At 50.5% G+C, this 27,950-nt stretch overlaps 1 protein-coding gene across 9 annotated transcripts in view; it reads right to left on the bottom strand.

Annotated features, from left to right (window-relative positions):
* RAI2 (retinoic acid induced 2) overlaps positions 1 to 24,842 on the bottom strand; it is a 60,897-nt gene extending 36,055 nt beyond the window's left edge. For 2 of the 9 annotated variants that reach the window (XM_060182970.1, XM_060182972.1), the window contains exons 1-2: positions 24,190 to 24,475; positions 16,751 to 16,879 (exon numbers count right to left, since the gene is read on the bottom strand). The gene's annotated coding sequence lies outside the window, so the exon portion shown is untranslated. Of the gene's footprint in view, positions 1 to 16,750; positions 16,880 to 24,189; positions 24,476 to 24,671 lie in introns of those variants that run through there. The other 7 variants (XM_060182973.1, XM_060182975.1, XM_060182971.1 and 4 more) reach the window with 5 other exon arrangements.
* Positions 24,843 to 27,950: the final 3,108 nt, after the last annotated feature.

Genomic DNA, 27,950 nt, shown 5'->3' with positions numbered 1-27,950 from the left:
ATGTTCCAGCTCTGCCTGGATAATCATCTCTCTCCACCTGCTGCCAGCCTCAACCATCATCATCATTATCATCATCACCACCATTCCAGGAATGTCCCTCATGGATGGGGTCGCCACTGAGCACACACAGCTGTGCACACAGACAAAAGCATCTGCCACGAGTAGCCTGCTTGCCCCAAAACTGCTGGGGTACATCTACGTCCTGCCAACCCCTGACAAGGCAATACTGATGCCCTCAATGTGAGCCCAGCAGCCCAGGTGGCTCTGCCCTCTGTCCCCCACTTTCCCTCTAGTCTCCAGGCCAGGGGCACCTTCTCTCAAAGGGAAGCCCTGCACCACTTCTTACATGGTGGGGGCTAGGTGAACCCCCCTATCCCCCAGCTCCCAGCTCCCAGCTCCCATCCAAGTTTAACCCTGGCCAGGACAGTTACCACTTTCTAACTCTAAAAATGCTTTCTGCTACTGTTCCTTGTTTTCCTGACTTAAAGAACTAAATGCACCAAGTTGGGTGACCAATAGCTGTGATTTAACTTTCTACAGCGATGGGTAAGGAATGTCTTTTGGCATTACCCCACCATTTCCTCTGAGGATTTCACTCCAGAGAGAAAGGGAGATGCATGGTCATCGCAGATCTTTTCCCTTTTCTTTTTGAGAAAAAATATTAGACTTTATAATTTATTTTACTTGATAGAACAAAGGTAAATAGAGAGGGAAAGTGAAGTAGAGAGACACCTGCAGTCCTGCTTTACCACTCATGAAACTTTCCCCCAGCAGGTGGGAACTGGGGACTTGAACCTAGGTCCCTGTGTATGGTAGTACATGCACTTAACCAGGTACACCACAACCTAGCCCCAAAGATCTTTTCTTCATGCGATGTGGGGTTCTAAACCCAAAACCTCCTAAATAGGTGATACCACCAAGTGGCCTCCCTGGCCCACCATTTTATGTTTTTGAGAGAGAGAGAGGAGAAGTAAGCACCCTCTTGGTGTCATCCATGGTGCTCCCATCTGGTGCCAGGGCTGGAACTCAGTGCCTCACACCCAGTAAGGTGTGTACCTTAGAAAGTGAGCTACCACCTGGCCCTCATTACAGCTCCTTAGGTGTTGTAAAGACTGGAAAAAGTCTCAATGGCAAACAAGAGGTTATTGTGTTTAAACCTAGACCATCACCCACTGTTGTAAAGGGTGACACAAATAGGAATATTCTCGTGTGGACATGTCCAAGGAAATTATTTAAAAAGGAAGTGAGTGAAAAAAAAGTCATGTGGTAAGAGAGACTATAGATTGTCTCTGCACAACGTGGACTACTTTGTTGAGTGTGTGTGCAAGTGTGTGTGGTGTGTTAGAGAGAGAAAGAGACAGAGTATGTGTGTTAGGAAGTCACTGAGTAAAACCAAGTGTGGGTCAGTTTTCTCTGTTCAGATCACAGAGGGCTGTTTTTTTGTTTCTGATGTCTGTGCTGTCATCATCTTTTACTATTTGTTGCTTTTTACAGTCAGAAAGAAAGAAGACATGAAAATGCTTGTCCTATGGGCCCACCACTGGCTTCCCACCTGCTCCTTGCTTTTTGACTTTATCGTAAGTTACATATCTATTCAGAGGCCACTGCACCTGGAAATGGTGGGTCAGAATTTCTCAGCAGTGAGCCCTGGCACTGGACGCCATCTTGCCAAGCCTTCCTTTCTACCATTGTCACCAGCCTCACTGAAAGTCACTCAATGCCACCTTCTGTACTGACTCTGGATGCCAGTGTGGTGGGGAACTGCTCCCTCCCGCCTCCAGAATTGAACCTATAGTTGTTACTTCTTCCTACGGCTGGCTACGAAAAGGATTATTATGAATATGACTAGTTCCTGACCTATAAAAACCATTGGGGACCACCAGTTACCTTTTTGAATGCATCCAAGGATTCTGACTTCTTGAGGGTCAGGTAGGATGTCTGACCAGTTGTCCCACATTCCTAATGGTCTACTCATGGAAGCTTATTCCTTGTTCATGAAAGGGTCTTGGGTGGAGGCACTTCAGGTCTATGTACGTCAAGAACAGGAGGTTGTGTCACCTTCCAAGGTTACCCTGGGGCTTGACTTCATCCCAGACATACAGGGGAAGAAAAAAGCAAGAAGGAGAACCTGGAAAGCTTTTATGATTGGGCCAGAAGGGGACTTTTCACTTACAGCCTATTGGTCAGAACTCAGTCACATGGTCACATATAAAACTGCAAGGGAGTTTAGGAAATGTAGTCTAGCTTGGTGTGGGGGAAGATGAGGTTGTTGTTAGTGGTGGACTGTGGGGGCAGGGGGTTGCAATATAATAATTGCAGCTGCAGTGAATCAGAGCAGGCAACATACCTTGCAAGACAAGTGGATTTGCACGTGTTTATTTGTGTCCACTCTGCAAAAAGTCAGTGCCCTAGGAAGACTTTGCTCTGGGAAGTTCAAAAATTCTTCTTTTTTAAATCTTTTTGTTTTGCTGATCTTTTTGTTTTCTAGAAGAATCTAAGAAGACATCTTCTTAAAACCCTCTTATTTACTACCAAGGTTGTCTTGCCACCATGTGAGATATTACTAAAAAAACCATGCCAGTCCCCAGCTCTGCCTTGCACAAGATTTCAGATGCTGTCACAAATAAATGCCAGCTCATCAGATTCTGTGAAAGAGATGCCAACACACATATAACTCATGCTAAAGCTGCAGACAAGAGCTTTTCTGTGCTCACACTGTCACCCCTCCTCTCCAGGAGCCTTACATGGCAGTCACTTAACGGTGGCCACAAAGAAGAAAGATAATTTTCCCCTTAAACTAATACTTCACAGAGCCAATACTTAGACATCAGTTGGCTAGATGCTTACTAGATCCAGGGGGCTAAAGATTTAATTCCAAAATTAAAATTAACTAAAAATTAATTAATTAATTAAAATTTAATTTTAGTTTTGTTTACAAGCTTTTTCATCCAGGTGATTCCAGAAAGCTATCTATGATATTAGAAAGAGCAAGATGTATACAACATGACATACATTCATTCATTCATTTAACCAGTCAAAATATATTTATTGAATCAGAACAAAGGCTTAAGAATATGAATTCCAAGCAATGCTCTGGGTGTGACAGGATAACAAATGGTATCTCTTCTTGTCCCCTTTTTGTGTTTGTGAATTTTCTAGAATAATTGTTGACTACTTTTCCAATCAGAAAGAAACAGAATTTACTAAACACATTCAAGAACCGTTACCTTCTCCCCCGAAGAACCAGAAGCTTCCTCTCCCACCACACAGACCAAACAGGGCAGTGCATCCCTCGCCATAGAAATTCCAGCACCTCCATTACAATGCTGTGGGCCCAGGTTGAGAACACCATGATGCCTGGCGTGGCACCATCCAGGGGTTGGGCAGCTGTTTGGACACAAAACCTCAATGCTGCATGAGGGACCCACTGTGCAAGGAAAGCAGCGCCAGTATGGGGACAAGAAAGGCCACTTCGTCTTCACCAGGAAGACAGAGCGTGTCCAGCGGACACAAGAGTCCACCTCCTCAGCTCCAGTCCCATCAGAGCTGAGCCAAGGAAGCACAGAAGCTCAGCCTGCACATATGTGAGGGGGTCACTTACACCAAGGGGGAGGAGGAGGCCCACAAAAGCCGGGACCTCCAGACTTGGATGCAGGGCCTCTGTTTCCGAGTTGGCCGCACAGTCACTCACACTCACTCTCAGCTGTCTGCCCAATTGTTTCAACACCATACACCTGGCTTGTTTCATTGATGGAGTTTGCACCCTAAAAATCTTTGCCCAATATGTGAACAAGAACTGAGCTGGCTTTTCAGGGTGAAGACCCTGACAACAGGGGGACTACAGCAGCATCACTGGGTTGAAGGATGGTGAAAGAGATTGGCCTTGGGGTTAAATCTGAGCTCACCTCCTGCAAGTAACCTCAGGATAAATCATTGCCACCCATTCGCCAGCTCAAAGGTATTACTAGGCAATGGCTATGTGCCAGGCAGTATTCTAGGCTCTGGGGTTGTGATAGCAACAAGATCTGGGAGTGCGTGCGTGTGTGGGGGGGGGGGGGGTGGAAGAACGTATGAAAAACTTTTTTTGGTTGTCGTTACACACATTAGTTATTTTCTCATTCTTGATGTTGCCTGTGGCTTTATGTTCCCAAGTTCAATTCCCAGTGCCACCATCAGCCAGAGCTGAGCAGTGCTTTGGGCTTTCTCTCTGAAATCTCAATCTCAATCCCCCCCTCATTAAATAAATTAAATTAAGGAGGAGAGAACGTGAACCCAAAGTGAAGATCTGGGAGTGCGGGTAAGGGGAAACGGGATCGCCGTGGCATTTATTCTCTCCTTGCCTTTCTACACTTGGGAACTGTCTGGAATCACTACAGAAATCAGAGCGAAAGAAAAATTTACTAAGACATTCCAGATTAACCCCCCACCCCAAGAACCACAAGCTTCCTTTCCTGGCAGTGTACCCTCACCTGGTAGTCCGCCCTCAGGTGATCACCAGAGGAAACAGATGCTCAACACTCAGATAACAAGGATGGAATCCTGAAGCTTCTGTTTTCATGAGGTTATCATGCCATCTCTCTCCCTTCCTTCCTTTCTTTCCTGCTCTCTCTTTTTTACTGGAGGGATTCATGGTTTAGAATCAACAGTGACTACAGCTGTCGGTACATGTATATTTAAATTTCCCAGTTTTCTGCAAAACCCTCTAACTCCCTACCTAGGTCTTCCTGCACCATCATGTACCAGGACCTGAAGCCCCCCTCCCCTCCCAGAGTCCTTTACTTTGGTGTAATACGCCAGCTCCAGTCCAAGTTCTGTTTTGCGTTTCTTCTTCTGTTCTGATTTCTCAACTTCTCTCTATGAATGAGATCACCCCATAGTCATCCTTCTCTTCCTGGATGATCTCAACATGATTCCTTCAAGCTCCATCCAAGAGGAGGTGATAAAAGTGAATTCATCATTTTTAAAATTTATTTTTGTTTGGGGACTAATGGTTTACTGTAAATGCAATTGTTGATGCATGTGTAAAATTTCTGATTTCTACAGAACACTTTCTCCCTCAGCCCAGGCTTTTCTACACCATTGTGCACCAGGACCTGAAAGCACCCTCTTCCCCAGAGTCTTTTACTTTGGTGCAATACACCAAAACCCAGGCCAAGTTCCGCTTTGTGTTTACCTTTGTTTTTATTTCTCAACTTCTGCCTGTGAGTAGGATCATACCATTTTCATCCTTCTCTTTCTGGCTGATCTCACTTAACATGATTTTTTCAAGCTCCATCCAAGAGGAAATGAAGAAAGTGAAATCACCATTTTAAATAGCTGAGTAGTATTCCACTGTGTATGTATACCACAGTTTTCTAAGCTATTCATCTGTTGTTGGACATTTGGGTTGCTTCCAGGTTTGGGCTTTTACAAATTGTGCTACTGTGAACATAGGTGTACATACATCTTTTCTGATTGTTGTGTTTGGTTCCTTAGGATATATCCCCAGGAGAGGAATTGCAGGGTCATAGGGTAGGTCCATGTCCAGCCTTCTGAGAGTTCTCCAGACTGCTCTCCATGGGGGTTGGACCAGTTTACATTCCCACCAGCAGAGCAGGAGGGCCCCTTTGTCCCCACAACCTCTCCAACATTTGTTGTTGTTATCCTTTCTTATGTGTGACATTCTCACAGGGGATAAGTGGTGTTTCATTATTGTCTTTATTTACATTTAGCTGAAAATCAATAACTTGGAGAATTTTTCTTCATATGCCTGTTGGCCTTTTAGATCTCTTCTTTGGTGAATATTCTGTTCATATCCTCTTTCCATTTTAGAATGAGGCCATTTGTTGTTGTTGCTGAGTTTGATGAGCTCTTTATGTATTTTGTTATTAGCCTTTGTCTGATGTAAGGATAGAGACAGAAACTGAGAGAGAATGGAGAGACAGAGGAGAGGGAGAAGGAGAGAGTGGGGAAGGGGGAGAGAGAGAGGGAGAGGGAGGGGAAAGAGGGGGGAGAGGCTTATAGTCCTGCTTTCCCCACTCCTGCAGCCTTGCAGGTGGGGACTGGGGCTTGAACCCAGGTGTTTGGGCATGGTAACATGTGCACTCTACCCAGTGTATCACCCACTGACCACAGATGGTACTTTGTTATTGGTTTCCATATGCCCCTCACAGGGACAGGAACTGGGCTGGGGAGCTATGCTTCTCTGGTGTTGAGAGCAACACTTAGGAGAATCTGTAAGACCCCGTGGATGCACAAAAGCTTCCTGAGACAGAATGAGCATACACTCCCCACCCCACCCACCCCCACCCACCCCTGGCAGTGCTGACAAGGAGAAGGGCTTTCAAGGAGAAGCCCTCCATTATTTCAGCGATGTTTGTGCCTGGCTGGAGCAACCAGGTCAAACTGAGATGCCAAGGAAAGGCTTGTCTAGTGACTGTCTTGCTGGAGAAGATCTGCTGCTTTCTGTCTGTGTGTCTGTCTATCTCCCCTTTGTTTGAGAAAGACAGACAGAAAAAAAGAGAGAGAAAGAGAGAGAGAGAGAGAGAGAGAGAGGATGCTTTTTCCTTCACTGTGGTGGGAGCCGGGCTCAAACCTGGGTTGCGCACATGGCAAAGCAGTACATTACTCAAGTGAGCTGTTCTGTCAACCCCACACTTTTTTAACTGGGAGCATTTTCTGTGTCTGTGAATAATAATAAAATGACTGTCCCTGCCCCCACCAAGTAGTAAGTCTAGGAATGAAAAGACCCTCCCTTGGACTACCAGGGGCTGCCAGGAGCTTAGGTCCTTAAGATTCTGTTTCCTGCAAGAAATATTGTTTCAGAAAATGCTGAAGCAGTGATCGCGGGAGTGCAGGAAACATCTGTGTATACAAACAGGCCAGCTTGCTAGGAATCGAAATGCATTCTGCATCTTGGAGGTCTAAATATTTTTATTACCATAGTTGGTCAACCCAGAGCTGAGATATGACACTCCTCAAGAGTTCACCCCCCCAGCCCCTCATGCCCTGCTTTCTTCACTACTTCCTTCCAGTTTGAGGAGAGCAATGACTCTGAAATCTTATCTTGGGTTTTTGCATTGAGTTTTCTATTAAAAGTTCTTTCTTTTTCCCCAGCAGCCTAAGCAAAGCTCCGGGTAGAGGGAGTTAGAGAATCTGTTGCGCCAAACTGTGGGCTTGTCGAGTGTTCAGTCACTCAGCCCAGCACTGCCCAGGGGAACCAGTGAGGAAGCCCTTTTCTGATACAGCTCCAGGTGCACTGTGGAGGAAGTAGCACAGCTCTCCCCCACGCAGACTCTCAGAGAAATGGGGGCCAGGTGGCACAAGGACCCAGGTTCAAACCCCTGCTCCCCACCTGCAGGGAGGAGGCTTCATGGGTGGTGAAGCAGTGCTGCAGGTGTCTCTCTGTATCTCTACTTCTCTATTTTCTTCTTCCCTCTCAACTTCTCTCTATCCTATCAAAATAAAAAATAATAAAGGGTAAAGTGGTCACTGGGAGCAGTGCATTTGCCATGAGGCACTGAGCCCCAGTGATAACCCTATTGGCAAAAAAAGAAAGAGGAGGAGGAAGAGGAGGTAAAGGAGGAGGAGGTGAAGGTGAAGGAGGAGGATGAGGAGGTGAAGGAGGAAGAGGAGGGGATGAAGGTAGCATACCCAAAGACCCAAGTAGCCCAACAGGGGCCCAACTCAGAAACTTCCTTTTGGAGGGCCAAACTCAGGACAGCCAGAGAAAGGCCACCACGACAGGACTTCAGTCCTACTCCCTTAAAAAAAAACGACAAGAAGATGGGAGGGGGATGTCACACCTAAAGCCACTACAACCTGTCTCCACTGTGGATGGGCGATAGTGTCTCCTATTGAAGGGAACTTCCTGGGGACTAGTATGGTTTCTTGTCTCTCTCTGGGTCCTGGTGACATGGGCATGTAGTGGTAATGTTGGGCTTTCAGACCAGAAGCTGAACCTCAGAACCCATGAGACATGACCTCTCCCATTCAGGGTGCTGGCTTGGATAATCCAGATCCCCCACCCCCTTTACACACACACACACACACACACACACACACACACACACACACACACAATCAATTCTGGCCTATTTGAAGTCTACCCTTCTAAAAACGCATAGGGTTCTCAGTTAAGCTTTCTGCTCAATAGAGAATCTACTTGGGAAAAACATGTTTGCTCTAATCTAATGCCCGCTCCTCCCCAAGTGATTTGCCAAGGCGCAGAGATGGGCAGCCTCCTGTCCCCTTGAGGACTCATGGGCTTGTTGGAGTCTCTTTCCAAGAACCTGATTCCCTTTGTGACCTTCCTCAGCCATAGGCTGACTTGGATAGTCAAGTGGTCAGAAGTGGAACACCCTTCTCATGCCCCTCTCATTCCTGGGCTTCAGTTGTCCCCTATTCTAGTCATACTACTTCTTAAAGGATTTATTTATGAGGGAGATCAAGGAAGAGAGAGAGAGAGAGAGAGAGAGAGAGAGAGAACTAGAGCATCACTCTGGCATATGCAATGCCAAGGGTTGAAGTTGAACTTGGGACCTCAGGCTTGGGAGTCCAAAGCTTTACCCACTGCACCAACTCCTAAGGCAACCCTTTCTTTTTTATCCCCTCTATGGTCCTGCTGCCACCACCCACCAGGGGCTCTGACGTCATCCTTTGTCTCTGGTGTCCCAGGAGTGTGACACCTTGCCCCTCACCAGGGGAGGCTTTGTTTCCTTAGCCTCCTACTGCTGATTTCTTAAGGTTTATTTTGCAAGAGGCATGGTGAGGAGTGGGATGGGGGAGGGAAGCTTTGGGGAACCACAAACAATGTCATTTGCTTCCAAGGGAGCAATGAATAAGGGCGAGCTATGGTCGCTGTGCCGAGGCTCGTAGGCCATTGCTGCAAATTATTCTGCTTTTTGCTGTTCTGGGAAAAAAAGCGTCTTTTTCTAAGCACCATCTCCAGGAAGTAGGGGAGCAGGAGTACAATGTGTGAAGGAGCATATCTACTCCCCTAGCCCCACTTCACATGGTTCCCACGCTGCATTCAGAGCTCGCAGGTTCCAGATGCTGGAAGGACCAGAGACTTCACCCACTGCCCTGATATGCCTGAATGAGGTGCGTGTCAGGTCTGTGAGGAAGACAGGACGTAGGCTGGTTCCCAGCAAAGCACAATGGGCTTCCCTTCCTATGCTTGGGTTTGGAGTGAGGCAATTCACTGGGAATCCCAAGACTTTGAAAGGGTTTAGGAGATGTCCTAGACTTCTCCACTCCCAGGGTCCCTCTCCACTCTGGTGGCATCACAGTTCCGAGTCCCCGGTTGAACTGAGTCACCATGGCTCAGGCCCCAAAGTGCAGCTGTCTGTGTTGCAACAGCTCCCTGGCAGGTGGGGCGACCAGCGCTTCCTAGTTTGCCTGGGATGCAAGGCTAAAGGTCCCAGAAGCCCCCTCGGTTCCTGGCAAAAGAGACATCTGATTACCCTAGTGACAGGCCACCAGCCAAAGCTTCCCCACCCGCTGGCTTCTGACAAGGCCTGAGCTAGCAGGACTGGCCCCTAGCCCCCACTGCTGGCAAGCTACTACAAGTAGATGAAGTCACCCCAGCTGGGAAAATAGCTCTCAACTGGCAGAGTGCAGGTCTTGCATATTTGCAGCTCCCGGTTTACTCCCAGGTACCACATCGGTGAAGGGACCCTCTGGCCTGTCTCTAGAACTCCTGTGAAACTATCTCTTATAAAGATGAATCTTTAGGAAACACTGTGTTTGTAAAAGTACATGAATTTAGGGGCCTGGATTGTGTGTAACACACCCAGTAGAGCACATATGTCAGTTACCAGGCACAGGAGCCCAAGTCTGAGCCCCAGGTTTCCACCTGCAGTGGAGTGAAGCTTCCTGTGCGGTGAAGCAGTGCTGCACTTGTCTCTCTTTCTTCCTCTCTACTGATACCCCCCTTCCTATTGATTTCTTTCTGTGTGTCTCTATCCAATAAATAAATATTTTTAAAAGTACAATAATTTTTGCAAAGCATGTTCAATACCATCAAATAGAAGGTTTTGTCAATTGGTGCCTGTTAAGTTTTATTTTCTCCCCATTTTCTGGCCCATTCATTTTTCTCTTCATGCTCTTTTCAGATTTGGGGGCTTGGGGGGGCTCCATGGGCCTGCATTCAGATTTTCTGTCCATCATTCCGGTCTGATGTTTCTTCCTCCCTGTTCCTGGATTTCCTGGCTTTCAAGGAGCCTGAGAGACAGAACTCAGGCTGTTGCCATACCTGACTCCCAAGCCCCATGGAGCTGGCCTTTGGATTCTTCTAGAATCTAACTACTTGGCCAGAACTCTGCTTCCATTCTAAGTCATCCTGTATTAGTGCAACAGTCTGTGTTGGCATCTTCTCCTACTCTCCTTGCTCTCCATTCATTCACTTTCAGTGGTGGTGGTGGTAGTAGGGATGGTACATAAAATGGGTCATGTATTAGTCTCCTTGAAACTGCTCAGGGTCAAGTCCAAGTTCCTTATCAGGGCCCTGCCCACCTTTTCTCCTCCTTGTCCTGAAGCTGCCTTTCTGTCTCTTCAAGTTTCCTTGTCTGCAAATCAGAGTCACTGTGTTTAAACATCACTGGGGGATGGGCGGGGGAGGAATAGGAGTTCTTCACTCCCATCCATGGGCATGGTCAAGAAGGATGGGACACTTGACACTGGCCATCACAGAGTGAGGTGTCCTGCAACAGACTCCAAGGAAGGAAGAGGCACATCACATGGGTGGTGGGTAAGCATCCTGGTGTTCCAGACTTCACTGGCTGGAGAGTGGAAGCACATGTCATGGCAGGTAGGGGTCTGGTGGGTATCATTCCCTGATGAGTGGTGGCAGTAGAGACAAGAGGGATGGGGAAGAGGTGGCATCCACTGTGTGCTCAGATTGGTTAAGTATCTGCTGAGGAGATGGCACAAAATTGAGTGGGATGATGGGACTTTTCAAAGCACCAGAATGTGACATTTCCCTACTGACTAATGGAGACAGATCCTTGTGATAACAGAAATGTGGTCAGGGTGGTGGCTCACTGGTAAAGCACAAGACGTGTGTGTGTGTGTGTGTGTGTGTGTGTGTGTGTGTGTGTGTCCATCCCTGGGTTCAATCCCTAGCAACTGTTATGATGGATCAGTCCTCTTCTCTCTCTCTCTTCTCTCTCTCTCTCTCTCTCTCTCTCTCTCACACACACACACACACACATACACAGACACACACACAAATAAGTAAATACCTTTCTCTTTCTTTCATTTTTTCTTTCTTTCATAAGTGAAGCACTGAGTTCATGTTTTTTACAGATTTGTTTTTGGAAGCAGACAAATTGGGGAAGGAGCTTGTGCTTGCACTTTTTCATGAAATGCGGTATCAGCACTTAAGTGTTCTAAAGCACCACCAAAAACCAGAGCGCTGTACCCCTGTGGGTGTAGTGAACACCAACTCTAGGAAGTGTTGCCCACCTCAAGAGAACAGACTCTGGTTCAAGACTAAGACACACACACACACACACACGCACGCACGCATGCACGCACGCACGCACGCACGCACGCACACACAATCCCTGCTCTCAAACAAACCCAAAGGAGGAGTAACAGAGAAAGGAAAGAAAAACAATGCAGTCTCTGCAGGAGAAAGCATAGATTTGCACACCCTTCAGAGAAAAAAGATGCACATCACTCTGCTTTGACAAATATTCATAAGATAAGCAGCCTGCTAGAGGCTTTCCTGCATAACCCAAGCTACTTCTATTGCACCTGTCATTTTTATGGGTGCCAGGGATCGAACTCAGGGCCTCATGTTTGTGCCTTATCACAGAGCCTCCCTCCTGGTGCAACTTCCTCCCCTCCCTCCCACCCTCCCTTCCTGCCGCCAGCGTTATCACTGGGGCTCAGTGCCTACATGGCCCTGCTGTTCCTGGCAACAATTATTTCTTTTTTATATATAGTCAGAGAGAGAACAACAGAGAAGGAGAGACAGATACCTGCACTGCTACTTATGAAGCTTCCCCCATGCAGAAGGGGGCGGAGCCTTGAACTCAGGTCCTTGGCTATGGTAACCTATGTACTAAACTAGATGCATCACCACCCAGCCCCACCCAGCACAATATTTACTTTGTTTTTATGAGACATGGTGTGAGAGAGGGAGAGATCAAAGCACCTCTCCACTGTCTATGGACTTCCCCTAGTTTTGTCTTAGTTGCACCCACATGGTGCCAGGGTTTGAGCTCAGGGCCTTCACACATGCATGACAGGTGTTCTACAACTCAGCTACTCCTCTGCCCCACCTGTGTATATATATACATTTTTAGACAAGAAAAAAAAAAACACTGATGGACACCAGGTTAAACATCAACACAGACAACATGACAAGCCCCAGGAGCTAGTCCAGCACCCTCACCCCCCCCCCAGCACCATACTGCCTGGCTCTGCCCTTTGCCCTCCACAAGAGACAAAGACTTCAATTAGGGTAAAATGAGAGAAGAGGTGCTGAAGACCCCATATCAAGCTGTGCCTTACTTGTGACACTGTTTTTCTTTCCTACTTGCCTTTCCTGCCATGACTGAATGGGACAGAAAAGACAGCACCAGCCCTCCCCACCAGCAAGGCCAAGCAACTTCTGGGCCACACCTCTTCTTTCTCCAGCACCTCCCATCCCCTCAGGAGCTGCAAATTCAAAGGAACGCCTTCTAGAACAGTTGCCAAGGGAATGTCCAAACTTGAGGCCACCACTTCCACCTGCCAGGAAGTCTTGCAAGCCTGGGACCCAAGAGATGCCATATTCAATCTCTGGCTGCACCAGGAGCTAGAGGTGTGCCTGTCTGTCTCTGTCTCTCTGTCTCTCTGTCTCTCTCTCCCCCTTCCCTCTCTCCCTCCTTCCCTCTCTCCCCCAAAATAAATAAATAAATATTGGGCCAGCAAAACAGCTCACCTGGATAATGTGCCTGCTTAAAACATCAGTTCAAGCCCCACATCCCCACCTACAGGGGGAAGTTCTTTGTCAGTGGTGAGGCAGTGTTTCAGGTGTCTCTCTGTCTCCCTCCTCCTCTATCTCTCCGTACCCCCTCAATTTCTGGCTGTCTCTATTCAGTAAATAAATCAATAAAGACAAAACATTTAAAAAAAGAAAGGAAGGAAGCAACCAAATAAACAAATGAAACTTAAAAAAAACAACAACAACCCCCATGATTCTCTGTCTGTGGAGTAGCAGAGAACAGTGGCATGGTGTAGAGGTTGGGGCATGGAGAACAAGGAGGAGCCAACAGACAAGGAAGAGAAAGCAGGACAGTGCTTGGGTCATTCCGGAGGGGGTGGAGATGGTAGTGACCAGTGTAGGGGTGCAAAGATTCCAGGTGAGGCTGAGATGAGATTCATAGGTAAACAGTATTGGGGGCAGAACTGCAACATGGGCGCACTTAATGCCACCAGAGTCCACAGTTGACAGAAATCACTGCACGTGCAACTTACCACGGGCCCCCAGAATGCAAGCTTTTGACCTCAGCCACGCTGGTCACATGCCTAGTGTTCAATAGTTGCTGGCTTCCTTACTGGGCAACAGGGACATTTCCATTGCCACAAAGTTCTACTGAAGCAGGCTTTACGAAAACCACCTTCTAGAGCTGGGTGACCATGAGAGGATAACTAAGCCTCTTTGTGCTCCCGGTTCTTCCTTTAGGAAGTGGAGCCAAAAATAAAAGAATATCAGTAAGACCCCTGCTCCCCTGTCCTCTCTGCAGCAGGAACCTGAGAAGCAGTAGCCAGGATGCTGCTATTTCAACGCTCTAGGCAGCATCTCAGGGTTTCTTAAGTGGATGGACAGTCTGACCTTCCTAGGATGGATGCTAGGACAGAGCATGCACAAACAGCTCCGGATTCAGCAGGGCAAATAGCAGTGCCCACCCAACACAAGGCCCATTTGCTGGCAACCCAGAAAGGTAGCATTCACTTCCAGGAGCAGGGCTTAAGAAACTTGGAGTAAGTAAGACAAGAGTTCTTTTTTTTTCAATTGTATTTATTTATTTATCAATAAGAGTGATAAGAGGAAAGAGAGAAAGAACCAAGAACATCACTTTGGCACATGTGCTGCTGGGGATTGAACCCAGGGTTTCTTGCTGGGGAGTCCAATGTTTTATCCACTGCGCAACCCCCCAAACTGCCAAGATTAGAATTCTTAAAAGTCAGAGTCTTCTTTTGTGTGGGAACTCCCCCGCCCTCCTTCCTTCCTTCCTTCCTCACCGCTGTCACAGTCCCTTTTCTTACTTCTTTTTCTTTTATTGCCTCCAGGGTTATCGCTGGGGCTTGGTGCCAGCACTACAGATCCACTGCTCTGGCAGTCATCTTTTTTCCTTTTTAAATTTTTTTTTATTCAATAAGACAGAGATATTGAGGGGGGTTGGATAGAGAGGGAGAAAGATAGACACCTGCAGACCTGCTTCACTGCTTGTGAAGCGTCCCCTACGCTGGTGGGGAGAGGGGACTCGAACCTTGGTCCTTGAGAGGGTCCTTGAGCATAGTACTATGTGCTCTTAACCACCTGGCCCCCAAGGTTTCCATTTTCTTCATCTAGAAGAATTCCCAAGAGCCCCTTCTCACAAGGATGCTTCTCCCATCTAAGAAAATAAGGGGATCCCAGTGTGGCACAGCACAGTTGTATGAGCTGCAGGTGCTCTTCATGTGGAACAGCGATCTTGGGGGGAGGAGAGGTGTGAACATGGGCAGACAGCTTCCTATGTGGAGTTACTGACAGTGTCTAACTAGTAAGGCATCAGGGAGCCACTGGATGTTAATGCACGTGCAGGGAACAGCAGCTAGGGGAGCAAAGACAGGAGTCAGGCAGCACAGAGAAGAGATTGTTCCCCCATCTCCATGAGCCAGGCTGAGACTGGCATCAGGACCTAGAGATGAAAGGGTCAAGGCTCCCAGCACCGAGGCCACCTGCTCGAACACTAGTGTCCAGGTGGCCAGCTCTCCCTCCCTCCTGCATGCCCACCATGACTCTGGGCAAGGCCAGACCTGTAGCCCCGCACCCCTCACCCTGGTTGGTTTTTGGGGAGGCTGGAACACACACCCCCCTCTCCATCTACTGGGGGCTCCTGGGGGAATCCCAGACTTTCTAATGTTCTGGATGAGTCACATCTTTAAAAAACAAAAAGAAGAAGAAGAAGAAGAAGAAGAAGAAGAAGCAGAAGAAGAAGAAGAAGAACCTGACATAAATAAGAGGGTCCTGCGATCCTGACTCTGAAAAAGAAAATTAAAAAAAAAAATCCTCAAACCTCACTCCAAATGTCAACACCTCAATCATTCACAGAAGAGCCCTGAACGCTGAGCAAAATGAGAAAGGCCACCTTTCTGTACATTGACAATGAAACCGGTCTGGCTTTTGGAACTCAGCCTTGCTATATTCTTGCTTTTTCTGCTGTTACTGCACGAATTGGTGGCTGTTCCATCCCCAGTAAGCCTGGCTCCTGGGGGGAGGGACCATGGGTTTACAGGCCAGTCGGAAATCATTTCCTTTGTGCTTTCGGCTGTTGGTTCACCCCCAGAGCCCCCATATCCAGCCGCCCAGGTACAGAAACAAAGCTGGAGACTCCTGGCGCAGGTGGACATGTAGGCAAGGGCTTGGGGCACACACGGTCCCATATCTGCATGCTCATAACCCATCATTTCACATTCCCTCTAGAAGGTCGTGATTTCTTTTTCTTTTCATCAGAGGAAGCTGCAGCCAGAGCCAAAAGGTATCTGGATAGCAGAGAAGAAAGGGTGAAATTGCCATTGTTTTAGACCCTAAGCTACAGTCCCGCTGGGTTTTCTCAGCTCTGCTGCACACAGGTGACAGAGCCCCCAGATTCAAAGCTTCCCTGGGCATCTTTCTTATTTCTACGATGCACCAGGCAAATTCACAAACACAGGTTCAAGCCGGCCCCATGCATTGATCTGTTAGCCATCAATGACCATTGTAATCTCACGCGCGCGTGCGCGCGCGCGCGCACACACACACACACACACACACACACACACACACACAGGTTTTTCTGAACCCCTTTGAGTGAAGCCGTGCTCAGCTCAGCTTAATGAGGAGAAAACCAGTGAGGACCATCTGGAAAACATGCTTCCGGAGTCACGAAAGATAGTGACAGCACTCTACCCGGCCGGCTATAAATAAGTGTCTCAGGGAAAGAGAAAGCCCACCCGATTTTCCAATCTGTTTCTACTTAATACAGCTGCAACAAAGTTTATTTAGCTTCTCCGTATAGTTGGGGGGGTGTTTGCATTTTTTATGACAAGGGTCTAAATGTTTTTCGCAGCCATTCTCACTGCCCCCGTCGTAAGGACCAACAGAACGCTCGGAGGACCTGCCTGCTTGCTCCAGCAGCTCCTGACAGTGGCCCTTGTGTCCCGAGTCACATGCCGTCAATCAATTCTGTGTCTGCCTGGACCCAGCATGCCCCTCTTCATCCTCCCCACCCCCAAAAGCTAGAGACAAACCCCCTGTTCCAGCCAGGTCACTATATGCCAGGGACATGGAGAACTGGTGTGACCAACCCCCAAATGTTCATCTCCTTTCTACCCAGAGTCTGCTGAGGAGGGCCCCCGTCTGTCCACCCAAAACACACGCCACTCTGAACCACTTCTGGTGCTCTCAGGAAAAGCTCAGCTGGCTGTGAAATGAAGCACCCCCATGTGGGGGAGGTGAGCGTGCACCCCAGGAAGCTTCTCTGTGCAGAAAGCCACCCCATCCCCTTTCTGTGATTCACCCCATGACACCCACTCTGTGAATGTCCCAGCCTCCTTCTGGCCTTTCCCAGGGTTCACCAGAAGGAACAAGGTGAAGGGGGATGTCACAGTGGAGGTGCTTCTTTGGGAGCTAGGGCATACAGGTGAAGATAGTTCCAGCAGCCTGGAGGAAACAAATTAGGGTATGTAGAGGGGGGCAGGAGGGATGGTGGGGACCACCTGCATTTCAATATCTAGTCATTTTGAAAATTTCTCTGTCCACCCACCACTGGCACCCCCCCCCCAACTGGAAGGTGCAGAAATTAGTAGTGAGGAAAAGGGCCGCCAGGATCTGAGACAAGTCGATTACAGGCACTATGTGCAGAGCTCTCTCCCAAGCACACTAAAGGGCTAAATTAATCCGCTCAGGCTGAAGAGGCTATGGGAGAGCTGACAGAGAGGAGGAGTCTGGTGACTTTGCAGGCCTGGAGTCAGGTGCACGTGTGAAAGAAATCAAAGAGGAGGCATCAACCTGGTATCTTTGTAGGAAGCAGAGTAGCTTCAAGTTAGAGCCCTGGGCCCCCATCCCATTACCTATGATTCCCTGGGTTGCCAGCCTTCAAGAGTCTTCTGAGCCTATCCCATGATGGTGCAGGCCCCTCTACCAAGCATAGAATTAAAAGGGGACACGTGACCTGCTTCCAGCTGTTAATTAATCATCCCCTGAGCACTGCATGTACGAAAGTCGGGGGGGTGTCTTTTATTATTTCAAATTGAATTTTCCCCAAACCACAAATTACTGATTCACTCATGGTCTAGACCAGTGGTTCTCAGTGGGGGAGTGATCTGGTCCCAGAGGGGCCACTTGGCAAGGTCTGGAGACACTTTGGGTTGTTCCAGCTAGGGTGGGGGTTGAAAGTTATTGGCAGCTAGTTGGTGGAAGATAGGGGCTCTGCTCTTTCAGGCCCGGGACAGTCCCCACCCTCCCAGAGCAAGTTGGCCTCTAGTGTCAGTGGGGCTGAGGTGAAAAAACCAGGCTCGGATCTAGCCAAATGCCATGGATCTTGAACACCTTCTCTTTTTTGGTGACAGCCATCTGAGGGCACAGACCCCATTGTCTTCAAAGCCTGAGAGTATATGACCTTTCTACTGCACTAAGGACATACTTGCTCCCTTCCAAAGAAATACACTGACTTCGCCATGGAAATCTAGGAGCATCAGAGAAATACCACCTCAGCCCACATAGGGGAGGGGAGTGAGCACATCTCATCAGTTAAATGGGTGGAAATTAATAAAAAGGGATGATCTGGGCATGCCCCATGCAAAACCAACATCAGTGCGTTCTAGCTTATTTAACCTGCAATTGGAGCTTTCGTAAAAGGAAGAAAGAATAAGAGAGAGAGAGAGACAGAGAGAGAGAGAGAGAGAACTACAACAAGGCAAAGCCATTCTTGCTCACTAGGAATGTACTGAGCATGAAATACAGCAAAACAAGGCACAATACTTTTTTCTTTTCCTTCTTTTTTTCCTTCCTTCCTTCCTTCCTTTCTATTTTTGAGAGCAGACGTTTTTCCCAGAGCATGAGAAGCTTCCTGTGCCATTTCATTTGAGTCACTGTGGATGCACTCATTCTTCCACGAGCAAAACACTGTCCATTCTCTGGGTTAAGCTTGCCTGGCTCTTGCACTGCCCTCACACCAGGCAGATGATGAATTACTCACCTCAGTCCCTTCGTGCCAGTTAATAGTGAGCAAAGCATTCCACCCCGTACTGTCCAGCAGGACTTTCTGTGCTGAGGGGAGAGTGGGCTCACAGCCAGTTGTTTCCAGAAGGGACCCAGGAGCAGGTGGTGAGAGTCTCTAAAATTCCTTTAGTTCTAGACTATTCTGCATGGCTCTGTGATGCTTCCCAGCTTGGGGGGCAAGCGTCAGTCAAGAAAGCGGGTGTTCCTGGATTTGCCAGGCTTCCCCCAGGAAGGAAGGAAGAGCTGGCAGCCACACTGTTTTGACCCTTCCAGGCCACCATTCCTGGCTCTGAATTCTGAGGCCCAAGTGGTCAGACACACAAAGACAGGACGACAGCACACCCACCCGTGTTGGCTGCTGAGAAAGAACAGTTGCTCCAGTGCAGCTGGAGAAGCTTTTCCAGGGAACTGGGAAGACCCTGGCTGCTAATGAATCCTTTCTCGCCAGCATGTCGGAGTCTTCCTGTGCTCCAGTAAACAGTCTGCCTCTGCCCTGGGAAACAAAACCAGCTTCTTCCGAGGAGCTGCATGAGGTCAGCCAAGGGTCCCCGTGGGGGCTGCCCCTTGGGGAGCTGGAGCCAGAGCTGAGCTACAGGCCCTATAAATCGCTGAGGCCCCAAGTTCAGGGCTGCGGCGCTGCTTGTCATGATTTGGGCAGGCCGTGCCCCATGTGGAGTCAAGGGCCCGGGCGGCCTGCAGGGACAGTGGTGAGCCCTCCCTCAGAGTCCCTGCTCTGTGCCCTGGCCAGGCTTCCTGCTCTGCCACAGGCTGGGTAGGTGGGGGAATCAGTTCCTTCTGTTTCTCCTGCAGAAACAGTACTGGTTCCCTTGCTCTCGTTCCCACCAAACCGATAAGAGCTGAGCATGTGCACTCTGGTTTTCATTTTCTTTGCTCAGCTGGGCCCAAGTCGCAAACAGTCCACTCTCAGCACTAGTCTTGGGGGTGTCTGCTTGGGGCCTACTCAGCGAACCCAGGTTGGGGAGGCTAGAACAAGTTCAAGTATGAGAACAAGTGTAGAGAAGGTCACTGCTGGGCACAGCACGGGGGAAAGAAAGCAGGGGGCCCTGCCCAGGCCCCAGCCCAGCCTACCTGGCATTCTCACCCCAAGTACACTGCAGAGACCAAGGATTTGACTGAGCAAGTTCGAGTTCAGAGATCCCCACCAAATGGCACCTTCCCTGCTGAAATTCAAAGTCACCTCATGCTGGGTTATTGAGGTGACTGAATCAGCCCCCCCCATCTCTCGACTGCCATGGAGGCCTTGGCCTCCCCCAAACATATAGGGGTGCTATAAGGCTGAAGCCAAAGGCTGGTGGTCAGAGTGCGCTAGAACAGTGCTGTCTGAGAGAGAGACATATTATGGGAGTCTAAAGTTTCGAGAAGGCACATTCAAAGGAATAACCGAAAGTGATGATGTTAATTTTTATAGTCTAGCTTATTAACCAAGATATTCAGCATATTCTCACTTCACCCTGTAATAAGTATAAGAATTATCAATGAGCTATTTTGGTCTTAGAATCCCGGTACAACAGTTATCTTTTTTAGCATGACCAACCTTATTTGGACTGGCCACCTCTCATGTGCTAAGCAGGCATACAGAAAACATATAAAGAAGATGCATGCACACAGAAAACATGTGTGGGGGACTTCCATCATCACAGAAAGTTCTGTTAAATATGTCTATGTTGAAGGAGGAAAAAAAAAAGAAAAGAAAAGGAGTAATAGGTGAGATCAAGGAAGAATTACTGCTGCAGAAATGGTAATGCCCAAAGCATCTTTCATAATAATCAAAAGGTGGATTCAACCTAAAATGTCCATCAACAGATAGATGACTGAGTAAATATGCTGTGGGGTTCTCAATGGGATACTACGCCATGATAAAAACAAAAGATGACATCATGCCCTTTAGAACAAAATGGATGGAACTGGAAGTGATGACACCAAGTGAATTAAGTAAGGAAGTGAAAGACAACGATGGCCGGGTGGTCTCACTCACATGTGGAGCATAAAGAACCACAGCAAATGAACTGGCAGAACACAACAGAACCCAGACTCAGTGAAAACTATGGTGGTTTTCTGAAGAAATGGTGAAGAGGAGTAGAAGAAATGAGAAGATATTGAGAAGACACAAGAACTATGGCGCATGAGTCTTCCACACACACTGGGGTGTGAAGTTGTACTTCTGCAATGTGACAGTAGTATGGGAAATCAATACAAATGACTTTTAACAATCACATGAAAAAGGAATAAGGAAATGGGAGACTGGAATGTTCCAGAAAGTCCAGCCATAGCTTGACGCCACTTTAAAGTGGGTGTTTATGTAAGACCCAGGGTCTATGCCTATTTTAAGGGGCCTGCCCCATCGCACTGAGATAGATATATGGCATCTCTTCCGAAGGGATTCTGGTACCCTGCTCCATTTTCGCTCTTCTAATCTATTGAGGCTGGAACCACCAGATAACCAAAGTCATGGACGTTTCTTCAATAACAGTTCTGGGCTTGCAATCTAATTTGGCAAAGCAGATCCAGACATTATCAAATTATGTGGGCCTGGGTCTGCAAGTGCCTGGGTGTTGGCTGGAGGTGGGTGGGAGGATTCATGTACACCCCCAGGAGTGCTAAGGTGGTCACCCAAGTCATCACAAAAGGACACCTGAAGCCTGCAAAGGAGCTGATGGGCCACGGGCAGGCAATCAGGTGGAAGGGAGGAGTGGTAATCAGAAGCATTCTCCAAAGACAAGAGCCTTGGACTCCATGGAGTAGATGAGACTCTGATCCCCAAATCAAGCTCCATTCAGAGTCTCTCGCAGGCTTTTGTACTGGGGAAGGTGCAATTAGCCACCCTACCCCTTCCTGAGAGTCTTTTGCTATGCAAGGGCCACACCCCCTCAAATTCTGACTGGTGAGGCTGCAGAATCAGAAACAACCTATATATGGATCCTGACCCTGGATGTCCCAGTAGCTCCAGAATTTCATGAAGTTCAAAGGTTGGAAGGGAGCTACACAGCTTTCTTGGATGGTGTGTCTGTCCAGCTAGACCCCAGACTCCACACCCACCATTTGTAGCTAGAGTTTATTTGTTGGAGATGACCAAGCAATTGAAATGCCTTCCCCACCCTTTGCTCCTACCTACCATCAGTGACTCAAGCTGCCTCTGTCTCCGTCCAGCATCTACAAGCTGAGAATGATATGGAGGACTCGTGCCTCATGGGCTTGTCACTTGGAACTCATCAGAGGCAGGACTTGAGTGGGACACTAGGAACTTTTGAGTCCCCAATCCAGCACCCAAGTCTCTGGATTCCTTCCTCCTGGACCTTCCTTGCTGGTAACTGACAGATGCCTTGTCCACCAACTGCCACCGTTCACAACCTCCACCTGCAACCAATGTCATCTCATCATTCAGCTCTCAGCCGATAAGCAACAGTTGGGTGTTGGGATTCCAGGATGAAAGGATAAGCTCTTTGCACCAGAAGTAGCCAGGGACCAAATATTTTGGGGGTAGAGGGTATCCCTACTGAGCACATAAGCAGGTAGCCCAGGGACTAGGCTGCCTCTCTGGAGGGCTCCCCCAGTTAGCTTCCATGAGTGGGTGGAGACTGTGGGCTTGGCCCACAGGAGAAGCCTAAGAGATTGGGGGGGGCTTGTTGAGGGTGGAAGAATTTGTACTAACCCTCTCTCGAAATCACCACCACCAACGTCTGTGATGAGATAGGCGACTGGATATTTCTCAGAGTCTCAGGTGCCTTATCTGTGAAATAACGCCTCCTTCACATCGCAGTTGCCCCTCATGCTAGGTCTGGCAAGCAGGGGGCCAGGAGGAACACTAACATTTCCCCACTAATTGCCCTGACTCCCCTCCTCTCTGGAGTCAGGAAGAACCTGGCTTATTCCTGGATCAGGTACCAGCACTACTGTGCATGGAGCCTACATGTACACAGTGCCACTCCACTCCCGATGCGACAGCACTCCCAGGACCCACACTCATTCTCTCCTGTCCCGATTCTTTCTGGCTTTTCGGAGGACTTGGCTCAGTGACCCCATTCTCTGGCTGCGCAGTCCTCACCCTGTGCCCACCAACCACACCCCCTCCAGCTGGCATCAGCTGGAAAACTACGGGTCTTTCCCGACAGGGGTGGCATTTCCAGGAGACAAAGCACAGCACTGGAGGCCTGGGGCTTCTTTGCCTATGAAGGAGCCTTGGGTGGTCATGGTTCCCCGAGCTGGTGCCTGAGCATCCTGGACCCCAAGTTCCACTGTGACCTGGTTTGAGAGTTGCTTTGGGGATGCCTGCAGCGGGCATCTGCCAGGATGAGAAGCATCAGGCCGCTGGCAGTAGTGCTCTGTGTGTGTGTGTGTGTGTGTGCGCGCGTGCATGTACATCGTGGGGGTGGGCACACGGCTTTTCTGGGTTTTTAAGGGGCAGAGAAAGCAGGATGCTGCTGGGCTTGTGATTCTTTGCGTTCCAGCCTCCTGACCCCTCACTTCTGGAAATGGACCCCCCCCTTTCCCCTTTGAGAAGAAGAAAACAAAGGACAAAACCTCAGGATGGGAGACTCATGCCACCCTGGGGAGCCAGGAAAACACACACACACACACACACACACACACACACCTACACACACCTCACTAACAAAAACACAACAGTCCACATTAGCAAAGTTACCAGAAGTCTCCTGGTCAATACACAAACGACTGTGAGGACCCCAAAGGTGAGAGCCAGAGTGAAAGCTCTAGAAAGTGGGAGGAGGGCTCCCGGGAGGGACAGAACCCCCTGCTTGATGCAGCCCAGGCTCCAGAAGATTTCCTCTCTGCTGGCTGCCATTCTTTCTGTGCAGAAGGGAGGCGTCCCAGAGTCCCCCGCTAAGTATGGGGCTCACAGCTACCCAGAAAAACAATAGCCCCCGCACGCGAGCCCGCATCCTGGCGCATCTGCGGTCACCCAAACTTTGGCCAGTGATCTGTGTCATGGCTGCACACCCGGGCCCTGCGGAATATCATTCTGTTGATGTCACTTATCCTAGGCAAAATATTTACACATCCTTCAAAAACACGGCTGGGCTCCGCTCGGTCTGAGACCGAGTTCTGGGGAGGCGGGGAGGGGGTCTCCCAGCGGTGGTGGCGGGCTCAGGTGGGAGCACCCCAGGTCCCCGCAGGCAGGCGGCCACCCCGCGCCCAGCGCTCTGCCCAGCCCACCTCGCCCCTACCTGGCGGGGCGCCTCCTCCTGCTCCCCCTCCTCCCGCTCGTCCTCCTTCTCCCCGCCCTGTCATTGATTAAGTTCTTACACCATTGTTACCGCCCTGCTGCTCTGCCCCGAGCCGGGCTGGCTTCGCCCAGCTCTGCGCTGCCACAAAAGGAATATTCATAAAAGTTTGGCAGGCGGCTAGGGAGGCGCAGTGCGGCCCGGCGGGTGTCTGCGGCTCCGGGGGAGCCCCCGCTGCCCCGCGTCCTCCGCCCGCGGGCCCCAAGCCCACAGCGGGCATCGGCGACCCGACCGGGAAGCACAAAGCAGCAGCTGTTTGGCAACATTTCGAGCCTCGCCGGCAACTGGGGTGGGGTGCCGTTTCCCACCCGGGCGGAGCCCACCCGAACAATGGTGGGGCTGCCAGCGCCCCGCCAGCAGCTCCCGCACTGGAGCCCCGGCCGCCCGCGGCCAGAGGCAGCGCCCCGCGCACCCCAACGCCGCGCCGCCGCCCGCGCCTGCCCTGGCAGAGGGGCTCCGGTGCCCCCGGGCTGAGCGCCGCACACTCACCCGGCTCCCGCGTTGCGGGGCTGGCCCAGCCGCACAAAGAGCAGCCCCCCGCGATCTAGACGGAGGCAACTTTGCACCCCGCTCGCCGGGGCCGCCAAGGACAGCAGCTGCCGGGGAGGCTGGAGCGCCCAGCCAAGCGGCCGGTGCGGGGCTCGGCCGCACAGTCCCCGCGCCGCCCTCTGTGCCCGCTGCCAGCGCCCTGGGCGGCCCGAGAGCCACTTCGAGGTCCCTCCCCGCCGCACGGCGCCGCCTCCCGCCTGTCCCCTGCCCCCGCCGGCCAAGTGCGCGGCGCCTGACGCGGAGCGAGTCCCCTCGGCCCGCGTCCCCGCCCCCCGCCTCCAGCCGGCCTGGCCTCGGCCTGTCCTGCCCCCGGAGCCGCCCCTCCCCACCCGCCGCGCCCCCTGCGCCCCGGTGGCAGGTCGGCGCGGGGAGGGTGCGGGCTGGGGGCGCCCTGCCCCGCACGGGGGCGCAGCGGCCACTACCTCGCAATTGCTGCCGCCGCCTCCAGGAAGCCGCGGGGAGGGCGCGGGTGCGGGGACTCTGCGGTCTGGTCTCGCAGCCGGCCGCCTGAAGGGGGTGCGCAGCGCGGGGAGCCGCCGTCGCCGCTGTCACGGAGCCGCTGTTGCCGCCGCCGCCGCCGCCGCCGGTCGTGCGTGTGTGTGCGCCTGTGTCCGGGCGAGTGTGTGTCTGCGTGCGCGCTGGCCTTTACTATATACACCGAGGGGTGGGAGGAGGCGGGGAAGGGGAGGGCTTGGGGAGGCGGCAGAGGAGGGGGAGCAGAAGGGGGGCGAAAGGGTACCCGAGGAGGCGGCGGAGGAGGAGGGACAGGTGATCTCGCCCACGGGGAGGGCGTGGCAGTAGGCGGCGCGGGGCGGCCAGAGGATGGGGCGCGGGGCTGAGGGGCTGCTGTGGGGCTGCGGGCGGGGGCGCGGGGGCCTCCCGGAAGGCTGGGGGAACCCCTGCAGACCCCGCGATGGAGACAGGACAGAGCAGACCCTAAGGGATGGCGGGATGGAAGCCTGAGCGGCAGGAAGGCCCCAGTGATCTGATCACCCTAAAGAGAAGGGGGCAGGGGGAGGAAAGACAGTTGTGGTAGACATCGTTGTCGAAGAGGTTTCTCACAAAATGTGAGTTGATTAAAGACAAAATTCACTCAGGGACAGAATCTCTTTCCCACATGCTAGCCCGAGAGGTGAATCTAACATTTATGATGTGCCCAGTGTTTGCCAGAGACAGAGAACTGAGTTACAGAGACAGTGAACGCTTGGGGTTGTTAAGCAGTCAGTGCACGGTGGGTATCAGCGATGGCTGCTATCAATCATTTAGAAATAAAATAAAATAAAATAAAACCTTAACCCCATAAATGTTTTAAGAGAGCGATGGAAGCAGCTCCACTGGTTTAATTAATCCCCAAAGGTGTACAGACCGCCTCCCCCACACACACATCCTTGATCTAAACAGGACAGAACTACTTGAGAGAGAATGGTGGAGCAGCAATGAGTCCATTCAGAGCAGAGCACAGAGCCGGCTGATGGTCCTTGTCCTTTGCAGTCTCATGCCTCGAGTGGCGGCTCTGTGAGAAGTAACCATGACTTCCCTCTTACAAATTCTGGAGTGGCGGCACAGAGCGCGGAGTACAGAGAGCACAGTCTGGCAGGCGTCTAATTACTATGGGAACCTCAACTTGTGTGTGAAAGATTCTATTCTAACTGTGTGGGGCGAGCAGACTGTGGTGGAGTCCAGGGCCTCCCATTGGTGACATTGGTGGCCACTTTGGCCATTGTGTCTTCCTGCCTGCATTGAGAGACTCACAATAACACTAAGAAGCAGCAGAAGTTGCCTTTTCCAATCACGTGGGTGCAAAGGAGAGTGTATTACTAACCCCTATTCATGTAGATATGCAAAGCTGACATTTCCACCTGAGAGATTGCTTTCCTTTAACTTCTGCTGTTCCATGGAACCAAAGCATTTCCAGGGGCTCCCCTAAATTATCACAGGCCCCTGAGCAATGCAAAGAAGAGGCCGGAAGCTAAGAGAGTATTTGACAGAGCCCAGGTAGCAGGGCATACCCAATACCTGTTTGAGAATTGCTAAGGAGTGCAAGCATAACATCTCACATCCTGCCTTGTTCCAGTCAGGTTCTGGGGATTTTAAATCAGCTCTGAGTAATTAGTGAGGCCCATGAATGTGTCTTCAACCCGGCCAGTAACCAAAGACTTCCTCAGGTCGTCTGCCTACTCGGAGTCCCCGGGTCAGGTATGTGAGGTCTTGGTTGCCAGGACCCATCTGAATACAGCTCCAGACACAGCTGGGTGATTCTAATTGGGCAGGTTCATGGATGAAAGCTCCGCAAAGTGTGTGTGTGTGTGTGTGTGTGTGTGTGTGTGTGTGTGTGTGTATGTGTGAGTGTGTGTGTGTAAGGTAGGGATAAAGACCTGGGAAGGCAATTATGAGCCTATTTCTTTTGTTGGCCTCCTTGCAGCCCTGGGTTAATGTTTGATTCTCGCTGGCAGTTGTGATTCATATTTGCAGCCCTTTGAGGTGCTTCTGTTTTTCAGGAAGGGTTGGATTGATCCAGATTAATGCCTAATAAACAGACATCCTGGCCCCTGTTACTGTGCAGGGGTGCTCCGCTGCCCATCCTGGTTACCTATGCAAAGAGAAACACGCATACAGAGAACTTCTGCATGCAGGAGCAAGTGAGGCTGGGGGCGGGGCAGGAATAGTATATTGATCATCGATATGGAAGCTCTGTGTTCGTAGAGTTCAAGGGAGGCCTAAGACAATGATGGGGTGGGTGAGGGACAAAGGATCTGACCAAACAGCGTGGAAGAACAAAACTGTCCCCCAAGGTCATGGTGTATGTGTGTGTGTGTGTGTGTGGGGGGTGTTGAAAGTCTAATGTGGTGTGGTTTGAAAGAAAAACTCAGGACTCAAGCCATCCTGCCATCACAGATGGGACCCTGGTTCCCATAGCCCACAGCCTATCTCTTGGACACGTTACCTCGTTGGCATCTTCTTTGTGTGTCTTGGCCAGTGAGTGGGTGAGTGACTCACACCTTCTCCCAGTCTTAGCAGCACCCACTGGATGCCAATCACTGGGCCCAGGACTGTGACCAGAGAGATGCTCAGCAAGGGGTGGCTGTCCCTTGGGAACTCACAGGCCAGAGCATAAAGGTGACACTCTGGGTGACATGAGGACACACAGGGGGCCAGCCCTGTGCTAAGAAGGGGTCTGGAATGGCATGGGGAGGGGGCAGAAGAGCCCATGCAGAGAGTACTGAGCACAGAGCTAAGTGGGAGCTTTGAGGACTTAGGGAACAGCAGACAGCTTTTGTAAGGCTGTGAAGAACAGCAGCCGTGGGAGGGGAGGTGAAGTAGAGGTGTCACCTGAGACCTTTCACCTGTCCTGTAAGGCAACTCTGCTGAATCACCAGGGAGCCATCACAGTGGCTGGACAGAGGGTGGTGAGCTTGGTAGAGGTGGGCCATGGTCAGGGTCAAGGTCAGGGTGAAAGTGATACCTTCATGGATGAGAGCAGGAAGCTGAGGCAGGTGGTCCTCAACCTGGGGGTGGAGGAAGTGGGCATCACCAGTGCCTACAGCTTTCTGGCTTGGGGTGGCTGGGTGGGTATGATGCCCTGAGACTAGGGACCCCACAAGCAGCTCCTGAGACAAGGGTTGGAAGGTAGGATGCTGACTGGGACAGTGCCCACCAGTCTGGTAAGGCAGGGTGAGGGCATAGATGTGGAGATCTGAACT

This window comes from Erinaceus europaeus, chromosome X (genome assembly GCF_950295315.1).
Source record: "Erinaceus europaeus chromosome X, mEriEur2.1, whole genome shotgun sequence".
In the NCBI taxonomy this organism is placed as follows: Eukaryota; Metazoa; Chordata; class Mammalia; order Eulipotyphla; family Erinaceidae; genus Erinaceus; species Erinaceus europaeus.
Note: the sequence above shows the minus strand (reverse complement) of the source record. Positions and strands in the feature narration are given on the sequence as shown.